Below are 21,563 nucleotides of genomic sequence, written 5' to 3'. Positions count from 1 at the left end.
ATGTTCGAGGCTGTGTCACTGTGTGCTGTGATCGGCGGAGGGACCAAGCTGACCGTCCTGGGTGAGTCTCCCCCTTCCCCTCCTCTTCAGGGTCCACAGTGAAATTTGGGCAGATTTTCTTGTCTTTTCCCTCCTGTCTGGGGCTGGGGTCTCACTCTCTGGAGCCTGTCACCTTCACCCTTCTAGGCTGTCCATCCCCCCCAAGCCTGTCGTTCTTCACAGAAACTGGTGGACATGGTGGGGACGGGCTCAGTGACCCTCCTGCCACCCCTCGCTCTGCCCACCCCGAGCCTTCCCTCCAGGCCCTTCTTCTCTGGATGCTGGCATCTCAGCTCCCTCCTCAGGGTGCCCATCCCCGGGGTCTGAGGAGAACGGAGGGGCTGAGGCCCAAGGAATGGGGGGTCTCAGGCTGGGGCACCGGGTCCAGGGATGTGGGAAGGACACTGGAAAGGGCTGGACAGAGCATGGGTGTCATCCTGGGATCTTTCTGCTCAGGGACCCAAATGGGGGCTAGTGAGGGACCCCAAAGCCAGGGGACTTGGAGAGGGGAGGAGGGAACAGTACACGGGGGAAGGGTGGACGAGTGTCCCGTTGAGAAGGTGGCCTCAGGGTGCTAGGTCCCCATCCTCCCCCAGCAAGCAGGACACCCCAGGCCGCACACACCTCAGGACACTCGGGCCTTAACGGTCGCCTCACCCAGTTACACACTGGACGTGAGCCCCTAGCTCAGACGCCCAGGGTGGGGACTCCTCATAGGGACAGGTGACAGGAACTGACCCGGCCAGGCAGACAGATGTCCTAGGACAGACAGATCCCCAGCGGGACTTCACAGGTCAGGGGACCCCTCAGAACAGACACAGCCCCAGGCTCAGAACATAACATTCACCCCCATGGAAACTCTCATCTGTGGGACTCCCTGGACCCCAGCCCCGGGGCTGACGCTCCCTCCACCCTGGCAGCCCTAGAGGGGTCTCTGTGGTCTCTGTGGCAGCCCTAGAGGGTTGGGGGCTGTGAGGCTGGCGTCAGGGGGACTGTGGGCAGCAAACCCCCGCCCTGAAAGGGAAGAGAGCCTGAACGGGGGACAGACAGACGGCCTGTGTGAGGACACCGGACAAGAACCAGGGGAAGATCTCAGACAGACAGATGCCCAGGACGGACAGACACCCAGAGGAAAGAGGGGACCGCAGGGTGGACGCCAGGCAGCACCAGGGAGCAGAGGGTGGGATGTGGTTTATGGGACGTGGGAGCCTGAGCAAGAGATGGAGACTTGCAAGGGAGCCCCGAACTCCCAGGAGTCGGGCACTGAGGATCCCCCGACAGAAGGTGCGCGACCCCAGCCATGGCTGCCTGACCTCGGGGGGGCAAGGGCCCGCCTGGGATCCATGCACTGGACTTTGGGCACCTGTGCCCACTTCTCCTGAGGTCAGGGGCTCCCGCGATGGACGCTGCCCCAGTCACCTCCCGTCTCTCCCCCACTTTGCAGGTCAGCCCAAGTCTGCGCCCTCAGTCACTCTGTTCGCTCCCTCCACTGAGGAGCTCAGCGCCGACAAGGCCACCCTGGTGTGTCTCATCAATGACTTCTACCCGGGCAGCGTGAAGGTGGTCTGGAAGGCAGACGGCACCACCATCACCAGGGGCGTGGAGACCAGCCAGCCCTCGAAACAGAGCAACAACAAGTACGCGGCCAGCAGCTACCTGGCCCTGACGGCCAGCGAGTGGAAATCTTACGACAGCGTCAGCTGCCAGGTCACGCACGAGGGGAGCCCCGTGGAGAAGACAGTGTCGCCCTCCGAGTGCCCTTAGGTCCTGGTCCCCCCACCCTCAGGGGACTGGAGCCACAGGACCCCTGAAGGGTCTACCCACCCACCCTGCTCCCCCCAGCCCTCCCTCCTGCACCCAATCAACTCTCAATAAAATGTCCTCATTGTCATTCAGAAGTCATGCTCTCTGCTCATTTTTCTTTCTGCATTTGGTGTCCTGAACTCAACCATCCTCAGAGGTGAACAAAATCCTCTTATCCTTTCAGAAATCAAGATAGAGGATGGAGTCTTGGGACTCTTGCAAGGGATGGTTTCACTGTCACCCAGGAACCCCCCCCTCCCCCCAGAGAACATTCGAGAACAGGGAATTGGGTCGCTGCAGGAATGGAAGTCTGTCCACCTTCCCCACCGGCTTCCATGCTTCCTCCTCTGTGTGGGCCACGTCCACATCTGATTTTCCTGGTCACACACTGTTTGGTTGCCAGGGCCCCCGGGACAATACCTCAGCTCCCTTCCCTGGAACCCTCAGCATCACATTCTGCATTGTGTTCCCCCTCGAGAGTCTGTCGGTCCTATATATGATGATCCTCCGATTCCATGTGTCCTTTTGCTCAAAACCCACCCTGGTAATTCCCCATGACCTCATTCTAGAGCGTCCCCCTCCTCAGGGCCCCTCTTGCTCCCACCTCCCTAGGGAAACGGCCCTGTGCCCCTCCCCTAGGCTTTCCTGTCACACTCTGCACGGGACCCTCAGTCCCTGACCCTGGTCACTCATCCCACACTCCCCCTAGATAGCCCTCCTTCCACTTGTGTCAGGAGGGTCCCAGCTGCCTTCAAGGCCCTGGGACTGAGGCCAGCCTTTCTCTCTCTGACCCTTTAGAAGTCAGCCCACCACTGACTCCACCACAAGTGCCCCATGTCCAAGTGTCCATGGTGGACGATGGGCCCCTTGAGCTCGAGGTCCAGAATCAGGTTCTGGGAAGGTGCCGTGGGTTCGTCTGTGAACTGATGCACTTCCTCAGGAGCTCAGAATGGGATCTGAGATCATCACAGACGACTGTCCTAAGTGCTAACGTAGGATCTCATAGCTACACCTTTAGATGCACACACACACTCACACACACACACACACACACACACGCAAGTTACTACAAACATGGCCCTGTTGGACATGCCTCTAGGACGAGTAGAGCCTCAAGAATGTCCCGGGCCTCAATCTGCAGAGGGCACATCTCCATCCCCTCCGGGCTGTAAACAGGCTACTCATTCTGCCACCACAACACCCCCCCAAGCTGCTCTCCAGGGGCCACCGCCTCCTCCAAGAAAGGAAGTTCCCTGGGATGTGATGTGACACCCAGATGTCTCTCCTGCACCTCCCATGACTGGGGATGGATGGAGCTCCGCTTCCCAGGGGTGAAGTTGCTGGTGGGGTGGGGTCCCCCCCTCATCCTCCCCGAGGCCAGACCAGCCCCCATGACAAGGAGGGTGGCCCTGGGGCCTCTGTGCAGCTGCAGGTGGGCCTGGGCAGGGGGTGGAGGGCGTGTCAGGAGGGTTTATGTTCGAGGCTGTGTCACTGTGTGCTGTGATCGGCGGAGGGACCAAGCTGACCGTCCTGGGTGAGTCTCCCCCTTCCCCTCCTCTTCAGGGTCCACAGTGAAATTTGGGCAGATTTTCTTGTCTTTTCCCTCCTGTCTGGGGCTGGGGTCTCACTCTCTGGAGCCTGTCACCTTCACCCTTCTAGGCTGTCCATCCCCCCCAAGCCTGTCGTTCTTCACAGAAACTGGTGGACATGGTGGGGACGGGCTCAGTGACCCTCCTGCCACCCCTCGCTCTGCCCACCCCGAGCCTTCCCTCCAGGCCCTTCTTCTCTGGATGCTGGCATCTCAGCTCCCTCCTCAGGGTGCCCATCCCCGGGGTCTGAGGAGAACGGAGGGGCTGAGGCCCAAGGAATGGGAGGTCTCAGGCTGGGACACCGGGTCCAGGGATGTGGGAAGGACACTGGAAAGGGCTGGACAGAGCATGGGTGTCATCCTGGGATCTTTCTGCTCAGGGACCCAAATGGGGGCTAGTGAGGGACCCCAAAGCCAGGGGACTTGGAGAGAGGAGGAGGGAACAGTACATGGGGGAAGGGTGGACGAGTGTCCCGTTGAGAAGGTGGCCTCAGGGTGCTAGGTCCCCATCCTCCTCCCAGCAAGCAGGACACCCCAGGCCGCACACACCTCAGGACACTCGGGCCTTAACGGTCGCCTCACCCAGTTACACACTGGACGTGAGCCCCTAGCTCAGACGCCCAGGGTGGGGACTCCTCATAGGGACAGGTGACAAGAACTGACCCGGCCAGGCAGACAGATGTCCTAGGACAGACAGATCCCCAGCGGGACTTCACAGGTCAGGGGACCCCTCAGAACAGACACAGCCCCAGGCTCAGAACATAACATTCACCCCCATGGAAACTCTCATCTGTGGGACTCCCTGGACCCCAGCCCCGGGGCTGACGCTCCCTCCACCCTGGCAGCCCTAGAGGGGTCTCTGTGGTCTCTGTGGCAGCCCTAGAGGGTTGGGGTCTGTGAGGCTGGCGTCAGGGGGACTGTGGGCAGCAAACCCCCGCCCTGAAAGGGAAGAGAGCCTGAACGGGGGACAGACAGACGGCCTGTGTGAGGACACCGGACAAGAACCAGGGGAAGATCTCAGACAGACAGATGCCCAGGACGGACAGACACCCAGAGGAAAGAGGGGACCGCAGGGTGGACGCCAGGCAGCACCAGGGAGCAGAGGGTGGGATGTGGTTTATGGGACGTGGGAGCCTGAGCAAGAGATGGAGACTTGCAAGGGAGCCCCGAACTCCCAGGAGTCGGGCACTGAGGATCCCCCGACAGAAGGTGCGCGACCCCAGCCATGGCTGCCTGACCTCGGGGGGGCAAGGGCCCGCCTGGGATCCATGCACTGGACTTTGGGCACCTGTGCCCACTTCTCCTGAGGTCAGGGGCTCCCGCGATGGACGCTGCCCCAGTCACCTCCCGTCTCTCCCCCACTTTGCAGGTCAGCCCAAGTCCGCGCCCTCGGTCACTCTGTTCGCTCCCTCCACTGAGGAGCTCAGCGCCAACAAGGCCACCCTGGTGTGTCTCATCAATGACTTCTACCCGGGAAGCGTGACGGTGGTCTGGAAGGCAGACGGCACCACCATCACCAGGGGCGTGGAGACCAGCCAGCCCTTGAAACAGAGCAACAACAAGTACGCGGCCAGCAGCTACCTGGCCCTGACGGCCAGCGAGTGGAAATCTTACGACAGCGTCAGCTGCCAGGTCACGCACGAGGGGAGCCCCGTGGAGAAGACAGTGTCGCCCTCCGAGTGCTCTTAGGTCCTGGTCCCCCCACCCTCAGGGGACTGGAGCCACAGGACCTCTGGAGGGTCTACCCTCCCTCCCTGCTCCCCCCAGCCCTTCCTCCTGCACCCACTCAATTCTCAATAAAATGTCCTCATTGTCATTCAGAAGTCATGCTCTCTGCTCATTTTTCTTTCTGCATTTGGTGTCCTGAACTCAACCAATCTCAGAGGTGAACAAAATCCTCTTATCCTTTCAGAAATCAAGATAGAGGATGGAATCTTGGGACTCTTGCGAGGGATGGTTTCACTGTCACCCAGGAACCCCCACCCCCTCCCGCCAGAGAACATTCGAGAACAGGGAATTGGGTCGCTGCAGGAATGGAAGTCTGTCCACCTTCCCCACCGGCTTCCATGCTTCCTCCTCCGTGTGGACCACCTCCACATCTGATTGTCCTGGTCACACACTGTTTGGTTGCCAGGGCCCCCGGGACAATACCTCAGCTCCCTTCCCTGGAACCCTCAGCATCACATTCTGCATTGTGTTCCCCCTCGAGAGTCTGTCGGTCCTATATATGATGATCCTCCGATTCCATGTGTCCTTTTGCTCAAAACCCACCCTGGTAATTCCCCATGACCTCATTCTAGAGCGTCCCCCTCCTCAGGGCCCCTCTTGCTCCCACCTCCCTAGGGAAACGGCCCTGTGCCCCTCCCCTAGGCTTTCCTGTCACACTCTGCACGGGACCCTCAGTCCCTGACCCTGGTCACTCATCCCACACTCCCCCTAGATAGCCCTCCTTCCACTTGTGTCAGGAGGGTCCCAGCTGCCTTCAAGGCCCTGGGACTGAGGCCAGCCTTTCTCTCTCTGACCCTTTAGAAGTCAGCCCACCACTGACTCCACCACAAGTGCCCTATGTCCAAGTGTCCATGGTGGACGATGGGCCCCTTGAGCTCGAGGTCCAGAATCAGGTTCTGGGAAGGTGCCGTGGGTTCGTCTGTGAACTGATGCACTTCCTCAGGAGCTCAGAATGGGATCTGAGATCATCACAGACGACTGTCCTAAGTGCTAACGTAGGATCTCATAGCTACACCTTTAGATGCACACACACACTCACACACACACACACACACACACACACACACGCAAGTTACTACAAACATGGCCGTGTTGGACATGCCTCTAGGACGAGTAGAGCCTCAAGAATGTCCCGGGCCTCAATCTGCAGAGGGCACATCTCCATCCCCTCCGGGCTGTAAACAGGCTACTCATTCTGCCACCACAACACCCCCCCAAGCTGCTCTCCAGGGGCCACCGCCTCCTCCAAGAAAGGAAGTTCCCTGGGATGTGATGTGACACCCAGATGTCTCTCCTGCACCTCCCATGACTGGGGATGGATGGAGCTCCGCTTCCCAGGGGTGAAGTTGCTGGTGGGGTGGGGTCCCCCCCTCATCCTCCCCGAGGCCAGACCAGCCCCCATGACAAGGAGGGTGGCCCTGGGGCCTCTGTGCAGCTGCAGGTGGGCCTGGGCAGGGGGTGGAGGGCGTGTCAGGAGGGTTTATGTTCGAGGCTGTGTCACTGTGTGCTGTGTTCGGCGGAGGGACCAAGCTGACCGTCCTGGGTGAGTCTCCCCCTTCCCCTCCTCTTCAGGGTCCACAGTGAAATTTGGGCAGATTTTCTTGTCTTTTCCCTCCTGTCTGGGGCTGGGGTCTCACTCTCTGGAGCCTGTCACCTTCACCCTTCTAGGCTGTCCATCCCCCCCCAAGCCTGTCGTTCTTCACAGAAACTGGTGGACATGGTGGGGACGGGCTCAGTGACCCTCCTGCCACCCCTCGCTCTGCCCACCCCGAGCCTTCCCTCCAGGCCCTTCTTCTCTGGATGCTGGCATCTCAGCTCCCTCCTCAGGGTGCCCATCCCCGGGGTCTGAGGAGAACGGAGGGGCTGAGGCCCAAGGAATGGGGGGTCTCAGGCTGGGGCACCGGGTCCAGGGATGTGGGAAGGACACTGGAAAGGGCTGGACAGAGCATGGGTGTCATCCTGGGATCTTTCTGCTCAGGGACCCAAATGGGGGCTAGTGAGGGACCCCAAAGCCAGGGGACTTGGAGAGGGGAGGAGGGAACAGTACACGGGGGAAGGGTGGACGAGTGTCCCGTTGAGAAGGTGGCCTCAGGGTGCTAGGTCCCCATCCTCCTCCCAGCAAGCAGGACACCCCAGGCCGCACACACCTCAGGACACTCGGGCCTTAACGGTCGCCTCACCCAGTTACACACTGGACGTGAGCCCCTAGCTCAGACGCCCAGGGTGGGGACTCCTCATAGGGACAGGTGACAGGAACTGACCCGGCCAGGCAGACAGATGTCCTAGGACAGACAGATCCCCAGCGGGACTTCACAGGTCAGGGGACCCCTCAGAACAGACACAGCCCCAGGCTCAGAACATAACATTCACCCCCATGGAAACTCTCATCTGTGGGACTCCCTGGACCCCAGCCCCGGGGCTGACGCTCCCTCCACCCTGGCAGCCCTAGAGGGGTCTCTGTGGTCTCTGTGGCAGCCCTAGAGGGTTGGGGGCTGTGAGGCTGGCGTCAGGGGGACTGTGGGCAGCAAACCCCCGCCCTGAAAGGGAAGAGAGCCTGAACGGGGGACAGACAGACGGCCTGTGTGAGGACACCGGACAAGAACCAGGGGAAGATCTCAGACAGACAGATGCCCAGGACGGACAGACACCCAGAGGAAAGAGGGGACCGCAGGGTGGACGCCAGGCAGCACCAGGGAGCAGAGGGTGGGATGTGGTTTATGGGACGTGGGAGCCTGAGCAAGAGATGGAGACTTGCAAGGGAGCCCCGAACTCCCAGGAGTCGGGCACTGAGGATCCCCCGACAGAAGGTGCGCGACCCCAGCCATGGCTGCCTGACCTCGGGGGGGCAAGGGCCCGCCTGGGATCCATGCACTGGACTTTGGGCACCTGTGCCCACTTCTCCTGAGGTCAGGGGCTCCCGCGATGGACGCTGCCCCAGTCACCTCCCGTCTCTCCCCCACTTTGCAGGTCAGCCCAAGTCCGCGCCCTCGGTCACTCTGTTCGCTCCCTCCACTGAGGAGCTCAGCGCCGACAAGGCCACCCTGGTGTGTCTCATCAATGACTTCTACCCGGGAAGCGTGACGGTGGTCTGGAAGGCAGACGGCACCACCATCACCAGGGGCGTGGAGACCAGCCAGCCCTTGAAACAGAGCAACAACAAGTACGCGGCCAGCAGCTACCTGGCCCTGACGGCCAGCGAGTGGAAATCTTACGACAGCGTCAGCTGCCAGGTCACGCACGAGGGGAGCCCCGTGGAGAAGACAGTGTCGCCCTCCGAGTGCTCTTAGGTCCTGGTCCCCCCACCCTCAGGGGACTGGAGCCACAGGACCCCTGAAGGGTCTACCCACCCACCCTGCTCCCCCCAGCCCTCCCTCCTGCACCCAATCAACTCTCAATAAAATGTCCTCATTGTCATTCAGAAGTCGTGCTCTCTGCTCATTTTGCTTTCTGCATTTGGTGTCCTGAACTCAACCATCCTCAAAGGTGAATAAAATCCTCTTATCCTTCCGGAAATCAAGATAGAGGATGGGTCTTGGGGATTTCACAAGGGGTGGTTTCACTGTCACCCCGAAACCCTCCCAGAGAACATTCGAGAACAGGTAATTGGGTCGTTGCAGGAATCGAAGTCTGTCCACCTTCCCCACGCTCTTCCATGTTTCCTCCTCCGTGTGGACCACCTCCACATCTGATTGTCCTGGTCACACACTGTTTGGTTGCCAGGGCCCCCGGGACAATACCTCAGCTCCCTTCCCTGGAACCCTCAGCATCACATTCTGCATTGTGTTCCCCCTCAAGTGTCCTTCTGTCCATTGATGATGACCCACTGATTCCATGTGTCCTTTGGTTTAAAACTCACCCTGGTAATTCCCCATGACCTCGTCCTAGAGTCACCCCCACTGCACCCCCTCCTACTCCCATCCTTAGGGCCCTTCCTGCTCCCACCTCCCCAGGGACACTGCCTTCTGCCCCTCCCCCAGGCCCTCACTGTCACACTCACAGGAACCTCCAGTCCCTGACCCTGGTCACTCATCCCACACTCCCCCTGGTATCCCTCCTCCCACTTGTGTCAGGTGCGTCCTGCCTCCATTCAAGGCCCCAGGGCCAAGGTCAGCCTTTCTCTCTCTGATCCCTTAGAAATCAGCCCACCACTGACTCCACCGCAACTGCCTCATGTCTAAGTGTCCATGGTGGTCGATGGGTCCCATGAGCTTGAGGTCCGGAATCAGGTTCTAGGAAGGTGCTGTGGGTTCGTCTGTGAACTGTACACTTCTTTAGGGGCTCAGAACGGGATCAGAGACCCTCCCAGATGACTGTCCTAGGTGCTAACATAGGATCTCATAGCTGCACCTTTAATTGCACACACACACACAAGTTACTACAAACATGGCCCTGTTGGAATGCCTCTAAGGACATGGAGCCTCCAGAATGCCCCGCGGCCTCACTCTGCAGAGGCCACAGCTCCATCCCTTCAGGGTGCTAAAGAGACTCCTCACCCTCCCACCATGACGCCCCCCTCGAGCTGCTCTCCAGAAAGGAAATTCCCTGGGATGTGATGTGACACCCAGACATCCCTCCTGCCCCTCCCGCAACTGGGGATGGATGGAGCCCCACTTCCCTGGGGCGAAGTTGCAGGATTAGAGGTGTTTCCCCTTCCCTCCTCGAGGCCAGACTAGCCCCCATGACCACAAGGGTGGTCCTGGAGCCTCAGTGCAGCTGCAGTTGGGCCTGGGTTAAGGGCTGGGTGGTTGACAGGTGGGTTTATGTTCGAGGCTGTGTCACTGTGTGCTGTGTGGACCCAGCTGACCATCCTGGGTGAGTCTCCCCCTTTCCATCTTCTTGGGGTCAGGAGTGACAATTGGGTAGATTTTTCTGTTTTCTCTGTCCTGTCTGGGGCTGGGGTCTGAATTGCTCTGGGGCCTGTAATCCTCACCCTTTTAGTCTGTTCACTGTTCTTAGACCCCGGTTGGGGACAAGATGGGATGGTCTCAGTGACCCTCTTGCTCCCTGCCACTGTGACCCTGAGGTCTCTCCCGGGGACCTTCTCCTCTTGATTCCTCATGTTTCCTTGAGGGATAGTTTCACTCTCACCCAGAAAAGCCCAGAGAATATTCCAGAGCAGGGGATCAGGGCAGCAGGACCCAGGAGAGCCCACCTCTGCAGCTTCCCTACACTTGCTATTCTTGTGTGGACCTCACCCACCGCCGGCCCTCAGGCCCTCTCCCCCACTCCCCTGGCTCCAGGATAATATCTGAACTGCTTCCCTGGATTCTTCACAGTCTGAGACTATGAGGCAAGAAACCCCCTCCCCAAAAGGGCAGAGACCTGACACCAATACGGATGGATGGATGGACATGCTGTATGAGGACATGGGGAGAGGGTCTGGGGGGAGGGGATCTTCAGGCAGACAGATGCCCCAGGAAGGATGAGAGGTCACAGCTGGTGTCTGCAGCAGCAGGGAGCACAGGGCAGGAGGTCAAGTTATGAGGACGTGTGAACCTGAAGGGTCAGGGGCCAAAGAGGGTGCCCAGAGCTCCCACGATTAGGGCATCCAGGACTTCCCAGTGGGTCTAGTGGTTAAGACTCCACGCTTCCACTGCAGGGGGCACAGGTCCCATTCCTGGTCGGGGAACTAAGATCCCGCATGCCACACAGCATGGTTAAAAAAAGAAATTAGGGCATAGAGATTCTCCCAACAGGATCCGGTAGGGTCTCCCCGTGCCCAACCTGGGCCCACCGCAGCCCTCTTCCTGCACCAAACAACTTGCAATAAAATGTCCTCATTGTTATTCAGAAATCATGCTCTCTGCTCATTTCTTTTTTTTTTTCTCATATTTAGTTTGCAACCTCTGCAGAATTCTGGGGGTGGGGTGGGGAATCCTAGGCACCAGTGAGAAAGTAACTAAGGGGAGAGGCTCACAGTCTCCTGGGTGGGGGCATCTCCCAGGAAACCAGCCAGGACACATCACCCATCTGCCTTCTCCTTCCTCCCACTCCTCCTCCAGCACAGGGCCGTGCCCACCCCCTGCCACCTTCCAGGCCGGAGCTGCCCATGGCTGATGACCTCCAGATGAGCCCTCCCTCCCTGCCCTGGTGGGGACGCCCTAGACCGCCCCCCAACCCACGTCCTGTCTTTCCTGCCCTGGCCTGGACCCCCTCTGCTCTTGGCCCTGCCCACAGGATGCCCTCCTCCCTGGCTGCCCAGCTCAGCTCCTGCCCCCCCTCACCCTCCCTGTCACTCCCTAGGGCTGGACCACCCACGGGGGCCAGGACACTCCAGCAACATTGGCTTCATGGGCTCTTAAATCTGGGGTCCATCTCAGTTCTTCACCCGACGGCAGGTGCAGGGCTGCAAGAGGAGTAGGAGGAAGCTAGGAAGGAAACTGTCCCACAAAAGCCCTGCCTGGAAGCTCGGCACATGACAAAGATCAGCTCTGAGCTCCCCAGGAGCCAATGAGAGGAGGGAATAGGTGCCTCAGAATCTCTGAGATTCAACAAAGCCTTTGCTGGAGGGAAACTGGTGTCTCAGCGCTGAAGCCAGGTGTCTTGTACCACGGTTAAAAGTGGGGACATGTTTTACCCGAGGCCTCAGCGTTGACGGGAACCGGGCTCTGACACACACACAGGTGATCGCCTGGCAGCCTCATGACATGGTGATGACCACCAGGTGGAACAGCTGCCCCTGCATGGGGAGCCCTCTGTGTTCCTGTCTGCAGTACAACCAGGTTACCATCTCTGGGGGGTTACATAGTAACTGTACATAGTACGGTTACTGTACATAGTGTAGTTACATAGTAACAGTCCCCTGATTTGGCTCCCGGGGGTGTAGCCAGGAAAGCTCCTGCCCCTGGACCCAGGGTGGACCACCATCCTGCACACACCACACACACAAGGCCTCTCCCACCCCTGCCTGAGGCCCTCTTGGGTGTCCTGGGACCCCCAAGCTGCCCCCCACTCACAGCCCAGCTCTGCCAGGTGGGAGCAAAGAGGCGAGGGGCGCTCTCAAGGTCTGTGCCAGAAAGGCACGTGCCACCTTCCTGGGGCTTGTCCACTGGGCGCCTCCTCCCTTCCGTCGTGCTGTCAGTGGGAGAGCCCCGTCCCGTGGAGGGACTTGGTGTCTCTGCGAGGCCCCTGGGGTCTGGGGGCTCCAGCCACTCTGACGATGAGGGGTGTGGCGAGAGACCCAGCCCCAGCCCCGCCCGAGCCCTTCATGCAGGGACCCTGGGCTGTGGAGATCCCACTGCACTTGGGAGTTAGAGGGGTGGGACATGGCGGTGGGTGACTCTGTCCCTCGGCTCCTGCATTAGCGGCTATAATGAATCACCCAAACTCAGAAGCTTTAAACAACATTTATTCTTACAGATCAGGGGGCAGAAGTCCAAAATGAGTCCTACAGGCTGAATTTGAGGTGTCTCAGGGCCAAGCTCCTCCCAGAGGCCGTTTCCAGCCTCTAGAGGAGCCACAGTCCTCGGCTCAGGTTCCCCCCTCCCGCTTCAAAGCCACAGCAGCTTCTAACCTCTCTCCCTTGCCCCCTGACCTCTGTCCCCATCGCCACACCCCGTCCCCTCACTCTGACCCTCCTGCCTCCCTCATTCCCTTCTAAAGACCCTTCATGGGGGCACCAGATAATCTAGGATAATCTCTGCATTTCAAGGCCCTTAACTCCATCACATCTGCAAAAACCCTGTCGCCCCATAAGGGACGTACTCACAGGATCTGGGGATTAGGACGTGGACAACTTGGGGCCTTATTCATCTGACTACAGCTCCAGTTCCCAGATCCCCAAGGCCTCGGGGACTTTTGCCCATGTTCCTCTCCCTCTGTGTCCTGCCTGGTCCCTGGGCTGGGCCACTCCTGGGGGCCTCCCAGCCGAGGCTCCCCCTCCTTCCTCCCTGGCTTCCTGCGGCCCCTTCTCCTCCTGGGCTCACAGGAGGCGCCTGATGTTAGCTTCAGCTCCGGGGCACTGCTTCCCTCCGGCCCCAGCTAAATGCTCTCCAGGCCTTACCTGTCAGTCATCAAACCTCCCTCGGAGGAAGATCCTATAACGATACACGCCCTACGGATGGAGACACAAGGCCCAGAGACCCTGAGTGACCTGCCCACGGTCACGGCAGGACTGAACCCCAGCCGCCCACCCGACCCCAGAGCTCAGCTCCTGCCCCCAGGTTCCCAGCCGCCTCCAGTGCCCTGCCCACCCTGACCGGGCTCTCCTGATTCATCCAGCCTCCTCCCTGGGGAGCTCCGAGCCCACCTGAATCAGGTCCCCCTCCCTGGGACCCACGGCCTAAGGGGACAGAGTTGCTGGGGCCCATGAGGGACCATGGGGGACAGGGGCCTTAGGTCAGAGTGGCTGGCTTCCTCATGCTCTGGGTCAGAAATCAGGGTCAGGGCACTGGGGGAGGGGCCGAGAGAGGGTCGCCTCTTTCTGAAGACCCCACCTCAGTCCAGGCTCCCAGGGAGGGTCACCGCAGGGCTCACCCTTGGTTGCCCCAACACCAGGAGGATCAGTCCCCAGCAGATGGCTTCCCAGGCCAAACCCCCCACTCCCACTCCCTGGTCCCAGAGGCTTCCCTAAAGATGCAGGAACTGTCACGACACCTTCAGTCAGGGGTTGCTGTCCGAGGAGCTGTGGGTCTGGGGTCCAGGGAAGGGGGCCCAGTGCTGAGCACAGCAGGAGCTCAGAGGCCAGGACAGCCCTCCCCCGACCCCCCAGAGCAGCAGGCCAGCTCCCCTCTCCCCCGCTGAGGCCCCTGTGTCTGCCTCTGCCTTTTCCCGCCAAGAACCTTTGGGGTCCCCACTTCCTCCGAGATGTGAGACTTCACCACCACTCCTGGGGGGTGTGAAGAGGGGCATCCGGCAGAGGGGCCCTGAATTCTGGGAACCTCAGGCCCCATGATGGACGGACGCCCTGCTGGGGAGCAGCCACTGGGCTGTCAGCCGTGGGGATGCTTCACCCCTCGGATGTCCCAGCCCCTCCGTGAAACCTCAGAGACACCTCACTTCCCTGCGGTCACTGTAACCGCATCCCACTCCAGTCCCCTTCCCTGCAGTTGACACTGGGGCTGGAATCACTACCAGCCCACGAGTGACCCAACCCCTTCCAGGTCTCAGACCACTGGCTGCCAAGTAGCTGCTGTTTCCCAAGTGCCCGAGCAAGCCCTGCCCCAGCTGGGACCAGTCCTGGCCCTGCCTGGTCCCGATATAGCAGTAACGGAGGACCCAGACACCCAGGCCAGCGGTCAGAGAGCTGGAAGGCCGTCTCTGGGGCCCCGCACCAGCTTTCAAGCCTCAGCAGCTCACACTTTCCCTCCCGATGGCCATTATAGGCCCACAGACATGATCCTGGGGAAAGAAATAACCCGGAGGTAATGAGGTGCCCAGACTCGAGGATGACCTCTGTGACCTGACAAACTCCTGAGGATTGTACTTCCTCATATAAAAGCAGTAGGGCCACCGAGTGTGAACCCACCCCCCTGAGCCCACGACACGGGGCACTCCGGCAAGGCCTCTGACTGTGACCTCACTCAGTTAGCAGGCACCCCCAGTGGCTTCCAAGGCACTCGGTCACTCCAGGGTAAGCCGTCTGGCTCACCCAGGCTGCCCCTCCTGGCAGCCATGCACCCACGCTCTGACCCTCAGTGATGGCACATCGAGGCCAACCCACTTTCCTGTCACCCCCTCCGGTCCCTCTGGACCTGTCTCCCACCCATGACCCGACTTGGGGGCCACGTTCTCTCCAGCCACACCCTCCTCCCTCCAGCCCCTTACAGCACCTCTCTGGGGGCTCCACGTCGCCCTCCCTTCCTGCCATCACCCCATCTTTCCCTGCACTGCTAGGTACCAGTGACCTCCAAGGGGCCCAATCCAACCATCCCCTCTCTGTCCTCCCCACTGTCGGCCTCTGAGTGGATTTGAGAACCACACCCCATTTTTTCTCTCTTGAAACTCAGCCCCCAAATCCCCTCTCCTGGGTCCTCTTTCCTCTCCTCTCTCCTCCCCTCCCCCATTTGTGCTGTGTTGTCATCAGGCCCCAGGGAGCCGGCGGCCTGGATGCCCTCCCTTCTCTGTCCACGGGAGCTAGAAACTGGCTGCATCTAGAAAGGGCTCGTAGAATATGACTCAGCCATTAAAAAGGATGAAATCATGCCATTTGCGGCAACACGGATGGACCTGGAGATGATCATACTAAGTGGAGTTAAGTCAGACAGAGAAAGATAAATATCATACGATATCACATACGCAGAATCTAAAAAAAGTGATACAAACGAACTTATTTACAAAACAGAAACAGACTCACAGACTTAGAGAATGAACTTATGGTTACAGGGGGCGAGGGGGGGAGGAGGGGAGGGATAGATTGGGAGTTTGGGATTGACATGTACACACTGCTATATTTGAAATAGATCGCCAACAAGGACTTACTGTAGAGCACAGGGAATTCTGCTCAGTATTCTGTAACAACCTAAATGGGAAAAGAATTTGAAAAAGAATAGATACATGTATATGTATAACTGAATCACTTTGCTGTACACCTGAAACTAACACAACATTGTTAATCAACTGTACTCCGATATAAAATAAAATTTTTTTTTAATTAAAAAAAAAGGGGGGGCTTCCCTGGTGGCGCAGTGGTTGAGAGTCTGCCTGCCAATGCGGGGGACACGGGTTCGAGCCCTGGTCTGGGAAGATCCCACATGCCACGGAGCAGCTCAGTCTGTGAGCCACAATTACTGAGCCTGCGCATCTGGAGCCTGTGCTCCGCAACAGGAGAGGCCGCGATAGTGAGAGGCCCGCGCACCGCGATGACGAGTGGCCCCCGCTTGCCACAACTAGAGAAAGCCCTCGCACAGAAACGAAGACCCAACACAGCCATACATACATATATACATACATACATTAAAAAAAAAAAAAAAAAAAAAAAAAGGAGCTCCTGTTTCTTTATCCATCCAATCTCCCAGCCTGACCAGGGCTCTGACCTCACTCCAGAAGGTAGGTGCCCTGAGGGCAGGGGCTGCACCCCCCTCAGTGCCTCAGACGGTCAGCTGGATGCTGGGCGGGCATCAGGAGCCTCTTGATGACTGCTGTCAACTTACTGCAGAACTGTCCCCAACTCTGCCCAATTGTGGGACTGACCATCCCCAGCTCTGCCTGGTTATGGACTGATTGTCCCCGGCTCTGCTGCAGGTGTCTGTCATCTCTCTGCCACAAGGACAGAGCCCCAGGTGGGTACTGCCTGTGGATCGTGTTCTAACTCCCCCAGACCAGCCCAGGAGGTGGGTGCTAACACTCCCTCACCTCATGGATGAGGAGACAGAGGTTCCAGAGCTGAGGCAGCCTCTGGCGGCCACAGGTGCTCAGGGCCACACACACGGTGGGCACCCGGGCCCCCCTCATGAGGTCACCCCCCCCGCTTCCCGAGGAGGCTGTGCTGTGCTGGCCGGGAGACGGTGCTGAGCACACGACCCCGCAGCCTCTGGACATCAGAGGCATCCTAAGGCTCCGTGGGGTGGGGGACCCTGGCTCCTCAATCTATACTGACTCGGTGCAGGTAGGGGCAGGCAGGAGGGTGTTCATGGACCCTCTGAGTCCATACAGCAAAGCAGAGCGGGTTTTGTGGGCCCATTTCACAGAGAAGAGAACTGAGGCTCTGTCAGCGGGATGGGGGTTGGGGGACCTGCCCAGGGTCACAGGGTGAGCTGCTGGCTGACCTGCCCCCCCCAGCTCTTTCCATGGCTCCTCAGCCCTGCGAGACATGTCATTCATTCATTCACTCACTCATTCATTCAGCAAACTGTCAGTGAGCAGTGCTGTGGGCCAGTGCTGGGAGCAAGGAGACAGGACCACTTTCCCTGGAACAGCTCATGCGCTGGGGGGACAGCCGTAGAGCCCACTGCTGACCCAACCGTGTCCTCAAGCCCCCAGGTCAGCTTTCCACCCAGGGAGCATCTCCCCGCACACTTGGGATAAGATTTCATCCACTGCCCGGCCCCAAGTGGCGGATCCCCCAGCAGCCGGCACTGGGCACGCCTCCAGGCTCATCACAGCCCCTCAGGGAACCTTGAAGTCCCCATTACGGCTGCCATTGCCCACTTCACAGAGGGGACACTGACCATGAGGGCCGCACCGGGCCTGCCCTGCTCAGCTCAGAGCCGGGACAGCCCCTGCGGACTGGTGGTCCCAGGGCACCAGCTGGGGGGGCGGGTGTCCATGCTGGGCTGACTCTTTGTGGAATAAAAAAGAGTGTCAGGTCTGGGGAGGGGGCTTGGCCTGGCCCTGCCCTGCCTGCTGTGCGACCCTGGGCAGCGCCCTCCGTCCAGGGCTTCCTTGTGGGAGGCCAAGGCTGGGGGAGGTGACTGATGGGGGACGGGGGTTGTGGCTTCCTTCACAGCAGAGCCCAGAATAGCCTCGGGCAAGGAGGGCAGAGGGGCCCTGGGGGAGGGGAGGGGAGGTGACTACTGGGGCCCTGGGGGTGGCCCAGGAGCTTCTACTGAGCTGAGCTCGGTGATTCTCCTGGCCCACTGTGAGACCTGCAAAGCCACCAAGAGAGCGCAGCCTGGCCAGGTCTGGGCAGGGGGACACCCTTGTCCTTCACCCCACAGTGTTCACCAGAGTGCCACAGTGGTTGCAAGGGGCTCTGCCCCGGCCTGTGTCTCTCTGGATACAGACCCTCACTCCCAACACAAAGGTCTAAACCCAGGTTTCCAGCCGCTTTGAAAATACAGCTTCCAGGGGTGTCCGCAGAGCAGTCAGCTGTCTGCTGCCACACCCGCTGGTTCAGTGACACAGGACACAGCAAGGTGATGTCTACATCTCTCAGAGCGTGCTGTCCTCCTCCTGGTCAGGTCCTGCGTCCCCAGCCCACCTGTGCCCGTGATGGGGCGTCAACCTCCTCCCTGCAGCTCCTGAGCAGGACGGGTGGGAGGAACGGGTCAGGTTGCCAGGGTCCCTGGCTGCACACACAGAAGCATCCCCCACCGGCAGCCATGGGCCAAGCTAAACACTGCTGTGCAGGAGACTTTGTGAGGCTTCGAGGGGACGCACTCCCTCGGGGTGGCCAGAGAACCCCCGCTTCTGTATGGTCACCTGGAGGGACTGCACACCGGTCTCACGGACACAAACGCAGTGATGTGACAGAGGGTAGTTGGTCCTGGCAGGGCCAGTCTTTGGACCAGTTTTTCTGAAAAGCCAGTTGGTCACCTGGGATCACAGCAAACCTAATCCTGTTTGGCCAGGAATCCCCCAGTGACAGCCTCCCCCAGAACACCGGGCCCAGGGAGGGGTCCAGGGGGTGACCTGCCTCCTAGGTTTCACTGATGTTCCCAGTTCATGCCCATGTCTTGGTGTGGTTATTTTTTTAATTAATTTTTATTGAAGTACAGTTGATTTACAATGTTGTGTTAGTTTCTGCTGTACAGCAAAGTGAATCAGTTACGTTGCTGAAGCTCTGGCCTCTGTTCACCAGTGCTGGATAGAAACGCAGAGACAGAGCTTTGGAGGAGTAGAAAAGAGCAGCTTTATTACTTTGCCAGGCAAAGGGGGCCACAGCGGGCTAACGCTCTCAAGACCGTGAACCCCTTCCTGGGAAATAGGAAGGGGTCTTATAGTTTCAAGGTGGAAAACAGAGCTGTAGAAAAGGATCGGGACTGACGTAGTCTTGCATTCTTCTTTCCTCCTGGAGACATTGAGATCATTAGGGCTGGCGTCCGGTGGTTCCGGAACAGGTTCTGGTGGTTCTCGAGGTAATCATCCCGTCACTTTTCTGGAATAAAGAATGGTCCCAAAGGAAAGGAGTCTTAGGGAGTGTCGTCTTGGAGAAGTAAACATCAGGTGCATAGTACAACTTTAGCTAGAGGGCAATCATTTTCAGAGTGCAATTAAGCAAGAAAGGGGAAAAAAACATCTGTAAGAGACAGGTTGAACAGGAAGAAAGAATAAGGGCTGAATAAGGGCTAACATAATGGGGGTGCCTCAACAAGCTTCTGCTACAGCAGTTATACATATACATATATCTACTCTTTTTTAGATTCTATTCCCATGTAGGTCATTACAGAGTATTGAGTAGAGTTCCTGTGCTATACAGTAGGTTCTTATCAGTTATCTATTTTATATATAGTAGTGTGTATATGTCAATCCTAATCTCCCAATTTATCCTTCCCCCTCCCTTACCCCCTGGTAACCATAAGTTTGTTTTCTACATCTGTGACTCTATTTCTGTTTTGTAAATAGGTTCATTTGTACCATTTTTTTAGATTCTACATATAGGTGACAAACCCACGCAGACATCATTCTCAATGGTGAAAAACTGAAAGCATTTCCTCTAAGATCAGGAACAAGACAAGGATGTCCACTCTCTCCACTTTTATTTAAAATATATTGGAAGTCCTAGCCATGGCAGAGAAGGAAAAGAAATAAAAGGAATCCAAATTGGAAAAGAAGTAAAATTGTCACTGTTTGCAGATGACATGATACTATACATAGAAAATCCTAAAGATTCTACCAGAAAACTACTAAAGCTCATCAATGAGTTTGGTAAAGTTGCAGGATACAAAATTAATACACAGAAATCTCTTGCATTCCTATACACTAACAACAAAAGATCAGAAAGAGAAATTAAGGAAACAATCCCATTTACCATCACATCAAAGAGAATAAAATACCTAGGAATAAACCTACCTAAGGAGGCAAAAGACCTATACTCAAAAAACTATAAGATACTGATGAAAGAAATCAAAGATGACACAGATGGAGAGATATACCATGTTCTTGGATTGGAAGAATCAATGTTGTCAAAATGACTACACTACCCAAAGTAATCTACAGATTCAATGCAATCCCTATCAAATTACCAATGGCATTTTTTCACAGAATTAGAACAAAAAAGTTTACAATTTGTATGGAAACACAAAAGACCCCGAATAGCCAAAACAACCTTAAGAAAGAAAAAAGGAACTGGAAGAATCAGGCTCCCTGACTTCAGACTATACTACAAGATTATTAATAGCGCTCCTTCCACTCCCAGAAATGTCCCAGTGTGGACGATAAATTTTGGTCATCTGAGCGCAGGGAAACTGTTTGCTGAATGACTGAATGACTCTCCTTATAATAAGTTAAAATGTGGGGCTCAAGGCCAGCACCAGGCTTTGTGGTCAGCTGACACTGGGCAGCGCCATTGAGTCCCCTGACAGAGGCGCAGGATGGGGGCAGCAGCCTCACCAAGAGCCACCCTTAGGGGGTCACCATGGGGCTCCTGAGCCCTGTGGGCCTTGACTGGAGCCCTGGTGTGAGCTCACACCATACCAGCCCATGAGAGGCCTGAGTGTGACCCTGACACCGTTTCCCACCCAGTGATAGATCCGCATGTGTGGAAACCTGCAAGGGACAGATCCTCTGGGCAGCCCTTGTCCCCAGGGAAACTGGGAGGAATCAGGGAGAATGTCTGGGGCAACCAGGACAGGGGCCAGGGGAGGGGCTGGGTCATCAGATGCCCTGTGTCCACTCCAGGGACAGAGTAGCTAATGGTCTGCGTGACCCACCAGGGCACTGCCATGCGTGTGTTTCCACACAGGTTGGGATGACACTCTCTTCCTGTGGCCACATCAAACCCCCAGGTCCTTTCTGCTCCTCACACCCGGCCTAGGGACATCTCACGTCAGGGCTGGCATCCACTGAGCATCCTCTGTGCCCGGGCTGTGCTGGGCACCAGAGTCTGGATCCCCCTCAGGTCCTCACCAGGATGGGCAATCCCTGCCCTCCCAGGCCTGGCCTCCTGGGGACATGCTGGGGTCTCCTGACCGTCCCAGGAGGAGGGAGGAAGCCTTGGCCAGACCCCAAACGGGATCCCTAAGGAGGACGGAAAGGCTGCTGTGGGCCGGCCGAGAGCGGCTCTCTGAGGGAAGGTGGGACCCCAGAGCAGCCTGATGAGCCCACACGCAGGGTCTCTGGTCACACAGGGCCTCGGGCTCAGCGCTAGTGTGGACCAAGGCCCTGCGAGGATGAGGCCCGCTGCGGTCACTGCCCGGGGCAAGGCCACCGCTCAGCAGCCCTTTCCTGAGCACCTACCATGTGTGGGGACCTCGGCGGTGGCAACGCAGCTCTGCTGGGGCTCCTGTGGGCACAGGGAAGCAGCCCATAGAGAGGGAGTGGTGTTGTGCAGGACGGGCTCGTGCCCTGGAGAAACCAACCAGGGTGAGGGCCGGGGGTGCCCGACTGGGCCCCACGAGGGGCCACGGCCGAGCCTGGAGGCGGCCAGGGGGCAGGACAGCCCTGACTCTGGGTTGGCGGCTTGGGGCCTGTGTCCCCACCATGCAGCCGGGCTGGTGATAGTGGAAACTCGCTCCCTGGGGTCCAGGAGGGACGGTCAGATGGAAAATGGACGTTTGCTGGTCTCTGTGGTTGACTGTTGCTGCCA

At 58.2% G+C, this 21,563-nt stretch overlaps 1 pseudogene and 2 gene segments (V, D, J or C); all 3 read left to right on the top strand.

Annotated features, from left to right (window-relative positions):
* Positions 1 to 1,937, top strand: LOC309639612 (immunoglobulin lambda constant 6-like). The segment is given in 2 exons: positions 1 to 61; positions 1,484 to 1,937.
* A 1,378-nt stretch (positions 1,938 to 3,315) lies between these two features.
* On the top strand, positions 3,316 to 5,159 carry LOC309639611 (immunoglobulin lambda constant 3-like). The segment is given in 2 exons: positions 3,316 to 3,376; positions 4,800 to 5,159.
* Positions 5,160 to 6,640: 1,481 nt separating this feature from the next.
* LOC309639610 (immunoglobulin lambda constant 3 pseudogene) lies at positions 6,641 to 8,579 on the top strand (annotated as a pseudogene). The gene is made up of 2 exons (XR_014268571.1): positions 6,641 to 6,701; positions 8,126 to 8,579. The product of XR_014268571.1 is annotated as an immunoglobulin lambda constant 3 pseudogene (transcript).
* The last annotated feature ends 12,984 nt before the right edge of the window (positions 8,580 to 21,563 follow it).

This window comes from Balaenoptera physalus, assembly GCF_965194825.1.
Source record: "Balaenoptera physalus genome assembly, chromosome: 12".
Taxonomy (NCBI): domain Eukaryota; kingdom Metazoa; phylum Chordata; class Mammalia; order Artiodactyla; family Balaenopteridae; genus Balaenoptera; species Balaenoptera physalus.
The sequence above is the reverse complement of the archived record's forward strand: the minus strand, read 5'-3'. Positions and strand labels throughout refer to the sequence as shown.